The sequence below is a fragment of the Natrix helvetica genome (assembly GCF_964273705.1).
Source record: "Natrix helvetica genome assembly, chromosome: W".
In the NCBI taxonomy this organism is placed as follows: Eukaryota; Metazoa; Chordata; class Lepidosauria; order Squamata; family Natricidae; genus Natrix; species Natrix helvetica.
In genome coordinates this window covers 22668333-22686642 of record NC_138555.1, presented here as the reverse complement: position 1 = coordinate 22686642, position 18310 = coordinate 22668333, and positions in this window count along the sequence as shown.

Below are 18310 nucleotides of genomic sequence, written 5' to 3'. Positions count from 1 at the left end.
AATGAAAAGGAAAAATATTTGTACCAAATTAGAGAAATTAAAATTAAATTTAATCTGCCTGCAAGAAGTTCACATTAAAAAACAAGACAGTAAGCTGTTAGAGTACCCTAGAATTGGGAAATTATATTGTTCATTAGCACAGCAAAAGAAAAGAGGGGTGGCTCTATATATTAAACAAGCAATAAAGGCTAGACAAATTTTTGCAGATGAAGAGAGGAGAATACTGATGTTGGAGATAATAATAAATCAAAAACAAATTTTGCTGATAGGAATATATGCACCTAACAATAGGCAAGATGAGTTTTATGGGAAATTACACAATAAAATAATAGAACTGAAATATGAAAATGCCTGTGTGGTTGGAGATTTCAATGCAATTGTGGATAGAGAAATTGATTATAAAAGTAGTAAAATGGGTAAAAAAGCTAGGAAAACACTTCTAAAACACTTCTTTAAAACGACTGAAGAACTAGGAATGCAAGATGTATGGAGAGAGAGACACCCAAAGAAAAATCAATATTTGTTCTACTCAAATATGCATAAATCCTGGTCCAGAACAGATATGACATGGATGACACTGGAATTGAAAGCATGTGTACAAGAGATAGAAATAGAACCCAATGTTTGGGAAGACCATAATCCGATGAAAATAGAATGGAAGGGACAAAAAAGAAAATGGAGATGGACGTTAAATAAAGCAACATTGCAGGAAAAAGAATTTATACAAAAGACTGAAAAAGAATTGGATTTTAAAAAAGAGAGAATAGGAAGGAAAAGATTTTGTTACAAGCTAGCCCGTCTCTGAGGGTTAGCAACACTGGGTTGTCTTTGTACCAAGGGTTGTTTGGCAGTTTGTTTTTTAGGTTTTGAGTTAGTGCTCCGCCATCTCCCACTTTTTGCCATTGTCCTTGCCCTTGGGTGGTGGCTTGAGAGGCCAGCTGGGAGGGGGGAAGCATGGCATGGATCACTTCCACACGTTTGTTGTTGTATTGGGGCTTTCGTGACAATGCATCTGCTAGCAGGTTTTTCCCTCCTGGTATGTAGTTCAGCGTAAAATCGAACCAATTGAAGTATTGTGTCCATCGGACTTGTTTGGGAGAAAGTTTCCATGGGGTCCTAAGTGCCTCAAGGTTCTTGTGATCAGTCCATACTTCAAATGGGACTTGGTTGCCTTCTAAGAAGTGGTGCCATGTTAATAAGGCCCATCCAACCGCATATGCTTCTTTCTCCCATATCGCCCACCTCCTTTTGGTCTCTGTCAGTTTTTGGGAGGTGTAGGCGCAGGGCTGCAGAGTGCCTTGGGAGTTTTTCTGAAGAAGGACTGTGGCAACTGCCACGTCACTGGTGTCCGCTTGGACGATGAATGGATGCTCAGGATTTGGGTGTTTTAGGATTGGTTCCATGGCAAACAGTCTTTTAAGTGTCTCGAATGCTTTTTCTCCAGTTCAATGGTTGACATGGTTGTGGTTTCCAGGTATGCACTGGTACGGGCGTACCGTTAGCGGAAATCAGCCATATGTTTGCGGACCAGTAGCAGCAGCGGCCTGGCCATGCCCCTGTACTGCTATGGTCCCCTGGCCTGCCCCCGTTCACTCCCCCCGCCAGCCTAGTCGCCGCTCTCTCTCTCTCTCACCCCGCCCATTCACACCATGCTTGCCCCAGCCACCCACTTCTTTTGTCTGCCCAGCCAGTGGCAGCGGCAGTGGCAGTGGCAGCGGCAGTGGCAGCAGCGTCGGTCATGGCTGAGAGCTTTCTTTGCCAGCCAGCCGCTGAAAATTTCTCCCTTTTGGGATTGGAGGGGGGGGGGCTGAGCGAGCACTAGGCAAGCAGGCAGGAGGGCCTTGGGGTGGGGGGGTGAGCCCAAATTGTGCCCCACTGTGTGGGTCTCTCAGCCGTTGTGTGCAGGGAAAACACTTGCACAGTAAAGAAAAATTTCTCATGAGTGCGAGGCAATTAACAGCTTCTTGCATTCTTGGGAAGTTTTTCTTTTCTGTGCAAGTGTTTTCCCTGCACACAACGGCTGAGAGACCCTCACAGTGGGATGCAATTTGGGGGTGGCAGGTGGGGCAGGGGATGGGGCAAGCCAGGCTGCAAGATGCGCACCTTACCGTAGACTGGTGGCTCCGGATCTTGTGGCTTAAAAACCTGCGAGGTTGCTTTGGGAGGGGGCAGATGGGCAGCATTTCCCCCCTTCCCTGGGCACCTGCAGCCTCAGAGTCTGAAGCCTTGGAGCAAGCGTTTGCTCATTAAATAAAATCTTTTAACGAGTGTGAGTTCTTAATTGCCTTTACTGTGCAAGTTGCTGCAGGTTCCAAGGCTGCAGGTGCCCGTGGAGGTCAGGGGAATGCTGCCCGTCTGCCTGCCCCCTCCAGAAGCAACCTTGGAAGTTTTAAATCTCATCTGGAGAGCTTTTTTTAAAAGAAAAAAACCCCAAAAGCTGCAAGATCCAGAGCGACGGGGTGCTGGGAAACGTGGTTCTGGGGATCTCTCCCCCCCCCCCCCCAAATAAAGACCGGCTGAATGTCTCTTTGGATCTTGAGGCTTTTTCAGGGGTTTTCTTTTTTAAAAAAATGCCTCTCCAGATGAGCTTGAAAACCTGTGAGGTTGGCTGGCTGGGCTCATAAACACCGTTTGCAATTTCTTTTTGGATTTTGTTGCCGGCTGCAGTTGGCTTTGTCCTGGTGATCCTCTCCGTGGCAGCCATGCGCCGCCATGTGACCACTCTGGGGGTGCAGCTCCCGGCTGGAGCGGCGGAGCTGCCCTGGAAGGTCTCTACCCACCAGGAGAAAGCCAATTGCAGCCGGCAATGGGACACGAAGGAGCGACTGTCCAGCAGAGCTGGGAGTGTCCCAAGGTTGGTGGGGTGGCAGGGAGGTTGCGCAGGGCTGGAGGTGGCAGGGAGGCAGGGCATCAAGGCCTCCCTGGGCACCTGCAACGGGACGCGGCAGCTGCTGGGCAGCTGCTCCTTCGTGCCCCATTGCCGGTGCAGTTGTCTTTCTTCTGGCGACCTTCCTCTCTGGGGCATCCTCGTCGCTCTGGCTGCGTCCGGGCAGACCCTGGGATGGTCAGAAGCCCGCGTGCTGCTGCCATGTGACTGCACTGGGTGCACAGCGTCCAGCCGGTGTGGCAGGGTTCCCCCTGAAGGTCTCTGCCGTCCAGGAGAAAGCCAATTTGTAGCCGGCAACGGGATGCGAAGGCGCAGCCATCCAGCAGAGCCGGGAGTGCCTCCAGGTTGGTGGGGTGGCAGGGAGGTTGCGCAGAGAAATTTTCGCCAACTGGAAGATATGTGTGTATGTGTGAGAGAGAGATAGGGAGGAGACACAGAGAGAGAGAGAGAGCGAAGGAAGGAAGGAAGGAAGGAAGGAAGGAAGGAAGGAAGGAAGGAAGGAAGGAAGGAAAGAAAAACTCTTTGGGGAAATATAATTGATCTTAGGAGCCTTTCTGGATATAAGATTATGGACTATAACAACTAATTTTTCTATAATGTTGACATATTAAAGATTGTGAATGTGTCCTCCCTGTAAATATCAACAGTATTTTTGGGTCCATCTGGATTCATTACAAAATTTCAAAGAATATTTCCCATGCTGGAAAATGGATTCAGAAGATGGAACTTCCTCCCTTCCTCCCTCCCTCCCTCCCTTCCTCCTCTATATCTATCTATCTATCTATCTATCTATCTATCTATCTATCTATCTATCTATCTATCATCTATCTATCTACCTATCTTCATCATCATCTATCTCTATTTACCTAGCTAGCTATCTCTGTCCAAACAGTATTATACCTGATAGGGTACCTGACTTGATAAAATGTCTCTGTTCCTCTAAAGGTGTTCTTTTTATTCAAACAAATAAGGCACCCACAGTAATGCCTTTAAATTGTGTGGATACAAGAGACAAAAACATTGGCCCCTCACTTCATCCTTTTCTGTCACCAGTTCAGAATAACCACTGTTTCACCAGCTTTGGATGAAAAGGAAAGGTAAAGCTGGCTGTCCCCTCAGATTAACAATGCAGCCCACTTCTGCCAGCTGATCTCTCTCTTCTCTTATGGAAATAAATATGTTTGGTGGGTCAGCTTTGTAAGGTGCCATATATTTTTTGGTGCATAACATCTAGTTAGGTCCACCTATTGTGTCCCTTTGCAAAGAAGGAAAGAGTAAGAGTAAGAGAGAAAGAAAGAGAAAGAAGGAAAGAGGAAGAGAAAGAAAGAGGAAGGGAGAGAGACAAGGAAGGAAGGAAGGAGGGAAGGAAGGAGAGAGAGAAAGAAAGAAAGGGAAAGAAAAAAAGAGGAAGGAAGGAAGGAAGAAAGAAAGGAAAGAAAGAGAATTTATGACCACAATTGAGCCCAAAATTTTGGTTGCTAAGCAAGAGCGTTGTTAAGTAAGTTTCACCACATTTTACAAGTTGGCCATGGCCACCCAGTCACATGACCACCAAGCCACTCCCAGCCAATCACATAACCGCCAAGCCATGCCCACAAAATAGGCCACGGCCACAGAATAGGTAGTAAAATTTTTTGAAACCCACTACTGTGTGGTTTGACCCCTCCCCCTCCCATTTTTAGCAGTTTGGTGATGGGGAGGGCAATCTCAGCAAATGAGGGGATGAACGGCTTTGTCTTTTCCAGGATTCTCATCTCCTACCTGTTTATTTAGCAAATATTTCTTGTCTTGTTTCTTAATATGTGTTTCTTGAAGACAGACTATATCCAAATTACGTTTCATTAAAAAGTAAAATATTTTTTACACTTCGATGGAGCATTTGCTCTATTAATATTCCACATGAAAAACTTAATCTCCATCTTTAAGCACCATAATAGATTCCTGTACAACTACCTTGACCACTTCTTCTTTCTTTCTTCTTCTCTCTGCCATGTCTTCTTCTTTAATGCCAACTTTAGGGTCTTGCACAACCACTTGTTTTTGATTTTGGTCGGTCACTAACTTCTCTTCTATACCTATTTCTCCACATGTAACAGGGATTTGCTTATATCTGATTTAAAATTTCTTAGCTTTCTCTATGGAATTCAGTCTAAATCTTTGCTCATGGTAGGTATCACCCCTTCCAATCTATCCCAATGGAATAAGATTTTTCTCTGCTTCAGGATAGCAGTAAGAAAAGCATAAGCTTTCTTTTTCTCAAAATTCTAACTGGAATTTCCTTCAAAACAATAATATTTGTATTATCCATTTTCAACTTGAAATGGCAATCCAGAACCTGATCCCTTGTTATTTTTCTTGCAAACTGAACTAGAACATCCCCAAATCTGCAGTTTATTCTATATGTCTTATCTAGGTCAAAATCCATTTCCCCTTTCCCTTTAGCCAAGCCTTTCACCATCATTGACCTGATATCTTCTCCTGGTTGTTCAGGTATTCCATAAAATCTTAATTCAAATTCTTTAATCTGAGCTTTCAAATCTGTGTTCACAACTAATTCCGCTTCACATATAGCATTTGTCTTCTCCAGTCCATGCTCCATACAATCTACTTTGGCTTTCACCTGTTTCACCTGTTTCCTTTCAGATTTCATTTGAACCTTCCTGAGGCTGGTGATTGGAGCTGCTGGATACAAGGGGGGAGTCAGAGAGACAAAAAGGACTAAGGTAGGGGCCCGTGCACCGTTATATATCTATATCATATATCTATAAACCAAAATAGCAATAATACATTCTGGATTAGTGTGCTTGAGATTGTGATTTTATTTTATTTCAAAATGACCAGCTTAGTTCAATGTAATAGCTATTTTGCACCTGTCTTTCAGAGTACTCTTTTCAAATTTGGATACTGTCCCCTTTGTAAACAAATTACTAGTCTAAATAGACATATTACCTATCTAGACTCTCTAATCTGTGCTCTCCAAGCAGAAATTAGGTGTCCAATCGGCCATTTCACTCTAAGGAGTTGCCACGCTATCAGCCCTCTCTACTGCAAAGATCCTGCAGGAGAAGAGCAGTCTGGACAACTGTGGGATCTGGCAGGGTGAGAGCTGTGAACCATAAACACAAAGCTTTTGCTGTGACCCAGCATAACAGATATAGTGCCCTTGCTGACCTTAATGGGGACACTAAAGAGACAGGTCAAGGTAGTTGTAATAATGATGACTCAAATAAGCAGGGGATCGTGGTCCAAAATGAAGAACTTACTTCGGAAAGGCAAAATGGGGAACCAGGTATCACACGTCAGTCACACAAGAAGAGCAAGGTATGCAAAAAGAGAAGTCATCTTCTGGTTGGTGATTCAATCGTAAGAGATGCAAATTTAGGAAAGGATATGGAGGTTTTAAAAGAGGTAAGGTGTCTGCCAGGTGCTACTGCCAGCAGAGACAAGAGGCATATTCTTAAGATAGTCAAGAATGCAAGTAAGGACTGTGATGTTGATGCTATTATACATCTTGGCACAAATGATCTGTCCCAAAAAGATGTACTTTCTGTGCAGAATGATTTCCAGAACTTGGGGTATGAACTTAATAGTATAGGTTGTAGGCTTATCTTTTCAGAGGTTTTACCAGTATATAAAGAACAAAAAGGGAAGGGCCAGCGTGTAGCAGAGTTTAATGTGTGGCTAAAGGAGTGGTGTAAAAGGGAAGGCTTTGGTTTTATTAGTCATGATGTCTGCAGCTGGTCCAATGAAAAACTGTACAAAAGAGATGGTTTGCACCCATCCAAGAAAGTGACTGAGTTACTTGGCATTAAATTCACAGATTTTCTGGATAAACATTTAAACTGAACAGCGGGGACAGAGAATTAATTGATACAGAACATTTCTGTCCCCAGCAATCTAAAATGCATAGGGTTATCAGTGCATGTAACACAGATGTTTGTGTGGGTAAGATTATCACTCCCGCTGTCAAGCAAAACCAAGAATTTAATAGTGAGTGCCATACCATGTGCACGAATCATACAAGTGGCAAGAAAATAGGGGCAGTCAGGCATAACACAGGTTATGTAGACAGTAAACACAGGGTCAATCAAAATGGACTCAAATGTCTATACACCAATGCACAGTGTATGAGGAATAAACAGGGCGAATTAGAAATTCAAGTAAAAGAGGGCAGATACGATATTGTTGCCATTGCAGAAACTTGGTGGGATGAAACCCACAAATGGAACATACAGCTAGAAGGATTTAAATTATTTAAAAGAAATAGACCAAATAAAAGAGGAGGTGGAGTTGCACTATATATAAGAAATAATTACTTCTCTACAGAAATAGAGCACAACAATGATGAGAACTATCTTGAATGCATTTGGGTCAATATTAAAGGTTGGGGGGGGGGAATGACATTGCCATAGGTCTATACTACAGGCCACCCAACCAAGCAGAGGAAGTAGATGAACTTTTTGCTAGTCATCTAACTAAGGTATGTAGGAAGCACACCACAATAGTAGTGGGGGATTTTAACTACCCTGACATCAACTGGGAAACAAACTCTGCACCAAGTGGAAGATCCAACAGGTTCCTAACAAACCTAGCAGACCACTTTGTTTCCCAAAAAGTAGAGAAGGGAACAAGGGGATCAGCCATATTGGACTTAATTCTCACTAACAGAGAGGAAATGATAGAAGGTGTTGAAGCCACAGGAACGCTGGGGGCAAGCGACCATGCAATATTGGAATTCAACATTATGCAAACACAAGTAGTAGAACAAAGTGAAACTAGAGTCTTGGACTTTAAGAGAGCTATTGAACTAATTTCAATAAACTTAGAGAGAGCTTGGGAAAAATTCTTTGCAGTAGAGGGGGCTGATAGCATGGCATCTCCGTAAATAAAATAAATAAATAAATAAATAAAAGTGGAATGGCCGAATTGGACACCTAATTTCTCCTTGGAGAGCACAGATTAGAGATTCTAGATAGGTAATCTGTCTATGTAGACTAGTAATTTGTTTACAAAGGTGACAGTATCAAAATTTGAAAAGAGTACTGCGAAAGACAGGTGCAAGACAGTTATTACATTGAACTAAACCGGTCATTTTGAAATAAATAAAATCACAATTTCAAGCGCACTAATCCAGAATGTATTATTACTATTTTGGTTTATGGACATATGATTCTACCTACTCCTCTTTGTCTCTCTGCTTCCCCGATTCCAGCCAGCAGCTCCAATCACCAGCCACAGGAAAGTTCAAATGAAATGGATTTAAAGGGCCACTACCTGCTCCTCTTTTTCTCTCTGCTTCATCCCTTCCAGCCAGCAGCTCCAATCACCAGCCACAGGAAGTTTCAAATGAAATGGAGTTAAAGGGCCAATACCTGCTCAACTTTTTCTCTCTGCTTCCCCCCTTCCAGCCAGCAGCTCCAATCACCAGCCACAGGAAAGTTCAAATGAAATGGAGTTAAAGGGCCACTACCTGCTCCTCTTTTTCTCTCTGCTTCCCCCCTTCCAGCCAGCAACTCCAATCACCAGCCACAGGAAAGTTCAAATGATAAATTCAAACATATTCTAGATAAAACTTTTAAACCTCCTCTCATTATCTCCACGTGTTGTTTATATAAAATTTCATATTATCAAAGTAATATATCTATATGTATTGTTATCATTATTAATCATTATTTAACTATAGCTATTGTCGCTTCATTTTATACATACTACTAGTAAACTAAATTTAGCTTAATTTTTTATTATACATTTTCATTTCATCAACCTGTATCTTTCCAGTAATAGTACTGTCTTATATCTCTTGCCATTTGTAGCATTAATGTTCTAGTTACTTTCTTAATAAATCTTGTATAAACTTCTCTTGGCAACATGTTATTCCTTTTGTATCTCATAAAAGCTTGAAACCCAACACCTGTTCTTTCCATCAGCTTATCTTTGGTTATCGCTAGTGCTTCTGTCAAAATTTCTCTCCTTATCTCTGTCAATTTTTCTCTCTTTTCTTCTTCTGTGCTTTGAAGTCTGGGGTAGAGTTCCAATCCATCTATCTCCCCTTTCCATATTTCGCTCTTGCCATTACCAACCATGCTCACTTTGTTGTCAGCATCCACAGTTTTCTTATCTCTTTACTCATTTTTTTCTTCCATCTTTGGAACTCTGTCCTCTACTTTCTTCATTTGGTAAACATCCTCAGTTTCTCCATCAGATTTTTCTGTTTTGTATTTCATATTCTCCAATCTCTTTTCAATTCTCTCTGTCACAACCAATAGATTTTGAATTTCAAACATAATCATTTGCAATGTTACAGTTTCTTTTTCCTGCTGAGCCATTCTTTCAATTTTGCAGACACTGCCACTATAGGGTTCAAGGCTACTTTAATAAACTTCAAAAAGGTTCATTTATTATCTTTCAACTCAAAATGTTGTCTTCCCTCCAATAGCTAGTGATAGAACTTCCAAAAGGCACCTGTATAAACAACTTGTGCTCTTCCTACTATCACTGTCAGTAAACAAACTGAAAGAACCTTGAATCTCAAGTGATCAAAGAGAAAGAAGAAAAAACAATTTACCCAGCCTCCAGCCTCTAAGTGGCAGTGTAACTGCTTTTCCTCCTGTTGTTACAACCCTCTTTATAATCCTTCTTATTATCTTCTTTATATTCCAAGCTTAAGAAAGAAAAAAACGCTTAAATGGAGATCAAAAACAATCCAATCAATCCAATCAAGCATTATAAAAAAAGATGGAAAATTTTAATCCATAGGTGTAAACAAAAGTGAAAAAGAAGAAGAGAAAATTAATCCATTCAGTTTAAAAAATAGGGAGCCCCTGCAAAAGTTCCATCTGTGAAAAAAAAAAAATAGAAACTGGACAACACACTAAGTTCAATGCAGATCAATCTCGCCACTTACAGTCTTCTGTCTTCAATCTTAACTTAACTTAATTTTTTTTCCTTCGGTAGTCTCTTCCTCTAATAATAAAATTTCCTCACCAATTTGACACACTTTCTCTTTCCGCTTTCTTCCCGTTCCGGAGCTGTCCCAACTTCTGCAGCTTCATTAGCTGCGTTTCTGTTGCTGGAAAAAAAGGGCTATTCCTGGATCTTTCAGGGACTTTGCGGTGTCCCTGAGATCAGCAGGAGGTGCCCTTCTCAATCACCGTCTCTGCAGGACGGTTTAGGTCCAAATGGACCGTCCAGCAGCAGAAATTCAACTGCGATCTCGGGGCACAGAGATCCCACGTTGTGCCATCGCGATGTCAGCTCTCCTCTCCAGATCCAACAGGTTCCTAACGAACCTAGCACACAACTTTGTTTCCCAAAAAGTAGAGAAGGGAACAAGAGGATCAGCCATATTGGACTTAATTCTCACTAACAGAGAAGAAATGATAGAAGGTATTGAAGCTACAGGAACCTTGGGGGCAAAATTGATAATGCAATATTGGAATTCAACATTATGCAAGCACAAGTAGTAGAACAAGGTCAAACTATAGTTTTGGACTTCAAGAGAGCTAATTTCAATAAACTTAGAGCTTGGGAAGGATTCCATGGATGAGGATCCTCAAGGGGAAAACAACTGAACAAGCTTGGGAAATTTTGAAAAGTGAGATTATAAAAGCCCAGTCTAGCACAATACCAATGAAGAAGAAAAATAACAGCTCTCAAAAGAAACCAGCATGGCTGCATAAAGAACTCTCTGACAAATTGAAAGACAAAAAAGGATAAGTATAAAAAGTGGAAAGAGGGGCAAATAAGTAAGGCAGAATATCAGCAAATAGCCCGAGCCTGTAAAGATGAAGTGAGGAAAGCTAAGGCTCACAATGAAGAAAGGCTTGCCACAAAAGTGAAAAATAACAAAAAAAGCTTCTTCCAACATGTTAAAAACAAGAAAAAAGTTAAGGAAACAATTGGTCCATTGCTGGGAGAAAGTGGCAAGAAGGTGACAAGCAACAGGGAGAAAGCAGAACTATTTAACTCATGTTTTGCATCTGTCTTTACACAAAGGGAAAAAACAGTCCAACCTATCAAAAACAGCACCACAAAAATCAGATTAGGAACACAAGTTGAAATAGGGAAGAAAATGGTAAGAGAGCACATGTCTACCCTAGACGAGTTCAAATCACCAGGAACGGATGGATTACACCCCAGGGTTCTGAGGGAACTGGCAGACGAGATCTCAGAACCACTGAACTATAACTTTCAGAGATCCTGGAGCACCGGGGAACTGCCAGAGGACTGGAAAAGAGCTGATGTGGTCCCCATCTTCAATAAAGGGGAAAAAAACTAGATCCAGGAAACTACAGACCTATCAGCCTGACCTCAATACCAGGAAAGATTCTGGAAAAGATAATCGACCTAGTTACTTGCGGGATCGCATCCTCCCACATACATCCCTGCGGCCAATTCGCTCACACAGGGAGGGACTTCTCCTGGTGCCGTCCACTAGGCAATGCCAACGGGCGACACCAAGGAGTAGGGCCTTCTCTGTGATGGGCCCAACCCTCTGGAATGACCTCCCCCCCGACATTAGAACCACTTCTGACCTCCGCTCCTTCCGGCAAAAATTGAAGACTCACCTGTTCCGATTAGCAGGCCTGGCATAATTACAACTGTCCCTCCTGGCAAATGTATTATTATCTGGTTATCTTAGGGTTTTTTAATCTGTTGTGTCTGTTTTAGGGATTTTAAAAAAATTATATTTATTTAGCTTTGTACAGTTCTTTTAATTGCATTTTAACCTCCTCCAAACTGTACATATTTAATTTTTTATTGTATTTTTGTGATATTCTCTATGGACTGTACACCACCCCGAGTCCCTTCTGGGAGAGGGGGCGGTCTAGAAGCACAAATAAATTGAAATTGAAATTGAAGCAACGAATCAGCAAACACCTAGAATTTAACAAAGTAATAGCCAAAAGCCAACATGGGTTTGTCAAAAACAGATCATGCCAGACTAATCTTATTGCATTCTTTGACCATGTGACAAAATTAGTGGACCAGAGGAATGCCGTCAATATATTTTACTTGGACTTGAGTAAGGCATTTGATAAGGTAGACCATAGCCTACTACTAGATAAAGTAGAAAAATGTGGGTTAGACAGCATCACCACCAGATGGATTTGTAACTGGCTGACCAACCGCACTCACCATGTAGTCCTCAATGGAACTGCATCTACATGGAGGGAAGTATGCAGTGGAGTACCCCAAGGCTCTGTTTTAGACCCAGTAATCTTCAACATCTTCATCAATGATTTGGATGAGGGAATAAATGGGGAACTCATCAAATTTGCAGATGACACCAAGCTGGCAGGAATAGCCAACGCTCCAGAAGTTAGGCTAAAGATACAGAAGGATCTTGACAAAGTTGAACATTGGGCACTATCTAATAAAATGAAATTCAATGGTGAAAAGAATAAGGTTCTACAGTTAGGCAAGAAAAATGAAATGCACAGGTACAGTATAGGTGGTACCTTGCTCAATAGTAGTAACTGTGAAAGGGATCTTGGAGTCCTAGTGGACAACCATTTAAATATGAGCCAGCAGTGTGCCAAAAAAGCCAACACAGTTCTAGGCTACAAAAACAGAGGGATAGAATCAGGGCCGTATTTTCCTATAGGCTAACTAGGCTTCAGCCTAGGGCCTCAAGATCAAGAGGGGCCTTTTATTTTTATTTATTATCCGTGCTACATTTTTTATAAAGGTTAGTACCAATTACATGTTTCATTTAATATATTGATATATATCACAGTAATGATGTATTTTATTATCTCTCATGTAATTTACAAACTTAAAAATGGGAGGTGAAAGGGCCCCATAAGTGGAATAGCCTAGGGCCTCTTTTCATCTAAATCCGGCCCTGGATAGAATCAAGATCACGTGAAGTGTTAATACCACTTTATAATGCCTTGGTAAGGCCACACTTGGAATACTGCATTCAGTTTTGGTCGCCACGATGTAGAAAAGATGTGGAGACTCTAGAAAGAGTGCAGAGAAGAGCAACAAAGATGATTAGGCAACTGGAGGCTAAAACATATGAAGAACGGTTGCAGGAACTGGGTATGTCTAGTTTAATGAAAAGAAGGACTAGGGGAGACATGATAACAGTCTTCAAATATCTCAGGGTGTTAGATTCGGGCAACGAGAGAACAGACTCCGGACACGTAGTGACTTAACAGCTCTTTATTAGTAGTAGTAGTGATCCAGCTTGCTCTGTGGTCTGAGGGTTCCCCTTTTATAGGGATCGGGTACGCCTCTCGACCAATCAGAGCGATACCTGTTTCCCGCCGTAGCGGCGGACCAGAGAGGAGACTTGCCGCGATATATGTTAATATCTAACACCCCTCCCCTCTTAGATGGAGCATTCCGGTTAGTTACATAGTCCTTCAGATCAGTAGGTGTTTGCCTTACACGGGTGGAACGCCGCAGTTCGGGTTGATCGGGAGTGGTTGCAGGATCGGTTGCTTTTTCTGCTTCGCTTCCGGGGGTCTGCAGGCTTTCGTTGCTTTGGCGTTGTTCTGTTTCGCATTCGACCTCTTGTTCTATCCTGGGCTCGCAGGTGTCGTGATATTTGGGCTCTCGGGTGGCTGACTTTGTGCTGGCAGAAAGTTTTCGTCCTTGGCTCGTAGGTCTGAGTGTGCCAGGCGACCCCGTAGTTGATCGATGTGCCGTTTCCAATTTCGTCCATCTTCAAGCTCTAGCAGATATGATCGTGGACCCGTGATGCCAATGACCCTTGCCGGCATCCACAATGTTCCCCCTGCATAGTTGTGGGCGTATACTGAATCCCCTATGCTAAAATTCCGAATTTTGCTTGTGGAGTCTGGGGGCGATGTGGCAGAGTAATTTGGGTGAAGACGGTCCAGGTGAGACCGTAGACGGCGGCCCATGAGAAGTTCAGCAGGGCTCCTACCCGTCCTTGCGCTGGGGGTAATATGCTGAATTAGGAGGTAATGGTCAATGCGTGTTTGCCAATCACCTGGACCCATCCTAGCGAGGGCCTCTTTTGCGGATCGCACCATTCTCTCCGCCTGTCCGTTTGACGCCGGATGGAATGGCGCGACGAGGGCATGCCGAATTCCCTGACCTGCTAAGTACGTTTCAAATTGCATGGCCGTTCACTGGGGCCCGTTATCGGAGACCAGGAGGTCGGGCAGGCCATGAGTGGCGAAAAGTCGCCGTAGTACCTTAATGACTGCCTCTGCCATGGTTGAAGTCATTAGGACTACTTCTAGCCATTTGGAGTATGCATCCACAACTATAAGGAAAGTCTGACCTTGGACTGGCCCTGCAAAATCGATGTGTATTCGCGACCAGGGTGCTTTCGGCTTCTCCCATTCTGTAGCGGGTGCTTCCGGGGGTGCTGGTCTCGATTCCTGGCATGGATCACAAGTGGCCACCCATTCCTCTATTTCTTTGTCCATGTTTGGCCACCAAACGTAACTTCTTGCTAATGCCTTCATTCTAACGATCCCCGGATGTCCCATATGTAACGCTTCTAATACATTTCTACGTAACGCATAAGGAATAACAACTCGATCCCCCCACAATAAACAACCTTGCAACACTGAAAGTTCATCCCGTTTTGCCCAAAATAGTTTGAATTCCGGGCCCACGTTTCCCTTCGGCCACCCCCTCCAAACCCAGGTTTGAACTTGCTTTATTACATTGTCCCTAGCAGAGAAACTGGCAACGTCGCAGGAAGAAACCGGTCCTGAGTCCAAACAGTCAATTAGCAGCACCGGTACCTCGGGAGTGGGGTCTGGCAAGAGATCCGGAAGTGGGCAACGGCTGAGTGCGTCTGCATGTCCTAGAGTGGAGCCCGGTCGATGTATCAGCTTGTACGAGTACGCGGCCAGGAAAACAGTCCACCTGGTCATGCGTGGAGAAAGGGAGACTGGTGTGGGGCGGTTTCCCGCCAAGAGTCCCAACAGCGGTTTATGATCAGTAATCAGTTCGAAATCGCGGCCGTAGAGGTATTCGTGGAAACGTTTTACTCCAGCCACAGCAGCTAACGCTTCCCTGTCCATCTGGCTGTAATTCCTCTTGGCTGATGAAAGAGTCCTGGAGTAAAAAGCGATGGGTGCTTCGTTCCTGTTGGGCATCCTGTGGCTGAGGACTGCGCCGACGCCGAATGGGGATGCATCACAGGTCAATACCAGTGGTAGCGTTTGGCTGTATTGCACTAGCAGCGAGTCGGTGGTGAGCAGGCGCTTTACTGCGGCAAAAGCTGCTGCTTCGGATCGTCCCCATCTCCATGTTGCGTTCCTTTGGAGTAGTCGGTGTAGTGGTTCAGCAACGGTCGCCTTCTGTTTCAGGAAAACGCTGTAGAAATTAAGTAGTCCGAGGAAGGCCTGCAACTCGGTCTGATTTCGTGGTGTGGGGGCGTCCTGGATCGCCTTAATTTTCTTTGAAGTGGGGTGTATTCCCTGACCATCAATTCTATATCCCAGGAATTCTACACTAGGCACGTTAATTTGGCATTTCTCTTTTTTGAGGCGGAGACCCTTCTCTCTGATTCTGGCCAAAACAGTTCTGACTCTTTTTAATAGTTGCTCCTCGTTTGCAGCGGACACCAAGATGTCGTCGAAATAGGGGACGACTCCCGGTATCCCTTGCAAAAGCCGTTCCATGACGCTCTGGAACAGACCTGGAGCAATACTTACACCGAATTGTAGCCGGTTGCATTTGAATGCTCCTCTGTGCGTCACTATAGTTTGGGCCTCCGCTGTGGCGCTATCCACAGGCAATTGCTGGTAAGCTTGTGCCATGTCTAGTTTAGCAAATATCTTTCCTGGCCCCAACGAGTGCAATAAGTGTTGGACTACTGGCACAGGATATGCGCTTTGTTGTAGCGCGACATTAATTGTGCATTTATAGTCTGCGCAGATGCGGACTGACCCGTCTGGTTTAACTGGGGTCACAATGGGAGTTTCCCAGCGCGCGTGATCCACCGGCTCAAGGATTCCTTGCTCTACTAACTTGTCGATTTCCTTATCTATTTTTGGGCAGAGTGCAAAAGGCACTCGTCTCGGTTTAAGTCGGATTGGCGCCACCTTGGGGTCTAAATTGAATGAGATAGGTTTACCCACATACTTACCAAGACCAGGGCTGAACACGTCCTCGAACTCCTTAAAAATCTGTTCAGCGCTGCTGTTCTCCACGGCGTTGATCCCGGTGACTTCTAACCCCAAGGCTTCAAACCAATCTAGTCCTAGAAGGTTCTGTAACGGCGCGCTGGCGATGGTCACGGGCAGCTGGGCTACGATGTCCTTGAAACGAATTTGGAACGTGCCTTGGCCCACGATGGGGACTTGGTTCCCCTGGTAGTCTCGTAGCAGGATGTCTGGTGCGCGTAATTGGCTCCTTTTGAGGCTAGGGATAGCCTTTTTCATGGAGGCCCATGAAATGATCGTCAGGGACGATCCTGTGTCAACTTCCAGCTCGCAAGGAGAGCCCTCCAGGAGGACTGTGACTTTCAGCTTTTTTGGCCGCTTGGTGCGGACCTGACTTATTGTGGTGAGATAGGTTCGCAATTCCTCTCTCTGGGTCAACTCTATCTCTGCATCGGTATCCTGGCAATACTCTCGTTGAGCGTCCTGGTAGAACGCTCTCTCAGCTCTTTGTGTGTAATCTCTCTGGGAATACGCCCTTTCAGCTCTATGGGAATTGTCTCTCTGGGTAAACTCTCGTGTGTTTCTCTCTGGGCGCCCTTTTTGATTTCGCCAAGTCCCTGGGTTGGACTTCTGTTGGCGGTACATTGGAGGCTGCCGTGAGGAGGCAGGGACTTCGCTCCGGCACACTCGTGCGATGTGCCCAAGTTTGTCGCAGTGCGAACAAACAACGTTCCTGAACCGACAGGTAGACCGGGGGTGGTTCCCTCCGCAGCTTGCGCAGGGTGGCAAACGTAATCCGGATTTCCCCCCAGGCCTCATGTGACTGCTCCGCATCAGGTGACTTTCCTCGAACTCGAGATCCTCGTAGTCTGGATTGGTGTCCTCGTGATGGACTCTGGCGTGTCTGGGTGCTGGCTGGCTCGCGTTGAACCCGCGTTGTATGGTTTCCGATGATCTTTCCGCTGATTCGGACGCCCTTGCTTCGTTTAGTGCTATTTGTAGGGTTAAGTTTGGGTTCGCCAACAGCCTTTTTTGTAGCGAAATGTCCCTTAACCCACAAACAAGTCTTGCCAGGATATGCTCGTCCAGATCCCTGAACTCGCAGTGAGTTGCTGCTTTACGTAGGGCTGCAACATATTGGTTGATTGATTCTCCCGACTTCTGGTTCCGCGTGTTGAATTCCTGGCGGCAAACGTGGTGGGAAGGTTTTGGCGCGTAATGAGTTTGCAGAGTCTGTTGTAGCGCCGCCCATGATACCGCTTGTATCGGAGTAGGCTCGGAGAGGTCCCTGGCCGTGTTGAAAACTTCTCGCCCACAGTAGCTGAGGAAAATGTTCTTCTTTCGGGAATCGGTTATTCCCGTGTATTCGTTCGCTTCGAGAAAGCACTCGAAACGAATCATGTATGCCTCCCATTGGTCGTTCATCGGGTCGAACGGAGCGGGAGGAGTGTGCATCGCCATCTTCTCTGCGTTGAATTTGCCGCGCTGCGATGGTCTGAGATGGCTGCCGGAATTTCTGCCGAATTCCTGGGCTGGATCGAATCCTGGGATTCTGGAGGTAGCTTCTTCGTCCTATCTGTCTCTCGATCCCACCTTCGTCGCCAATGTTAGATTCGGGCAACGAGAGAACAGACTCCGGACACGTAGTGACTTAACAGCTCTTTATTAGTAGTAGTAGTGATCCAGCTTGCTCTGTGGTCTGAGGGTTCCCCTTTTATAGGGATCGGGTACGCCTCTCGACCAATCAGAGCGATACCTGTTTCCCGCCGTAGCGGCGGACCAGAGAGGAGACTTGCTGCAATATATGTTAATATCTAACACAGGGGTTGCCAGAAAGAAGAGGGCATCAAACTATTCTCCGGGGCACCTGAGTGCAGAACAAGAAAAAATGGGTGGCAACTAATCAAGGAGAGAAACAACTTAGAACTGAGGAGAAATTTCCTGACAGTTAGAACAATTAATCAGTGGAACAGCTTGCCTCCAGAAGTTGTGAATGCCCCAACACTGGAAGTCTTTAAGAAGATGTTGGATAGCCATTTGTCTGAAACGGTATAGGGTTTCCTGCCTAGGCAAGGGGTTGGACTAGAAGACCTCCAAGGTCCCTTCCAACTCTGCTATTGTATTGAATTGTATCTTTAATTTCTTCCCAGAGCTCCCTTACAAGCTCATTGATTTTGGTTTCCAGCTTTAACCCAACATTTTGAATCTTTTCTTCCATTTTTAATTACTCATCCATAAATAGCTTTAAAAGATCTATATCTCCTGAGGGGTGTGGCCTGAATCTCAGCAACAGGACGTGTTCTTCAGGGGGCGGGGGCGG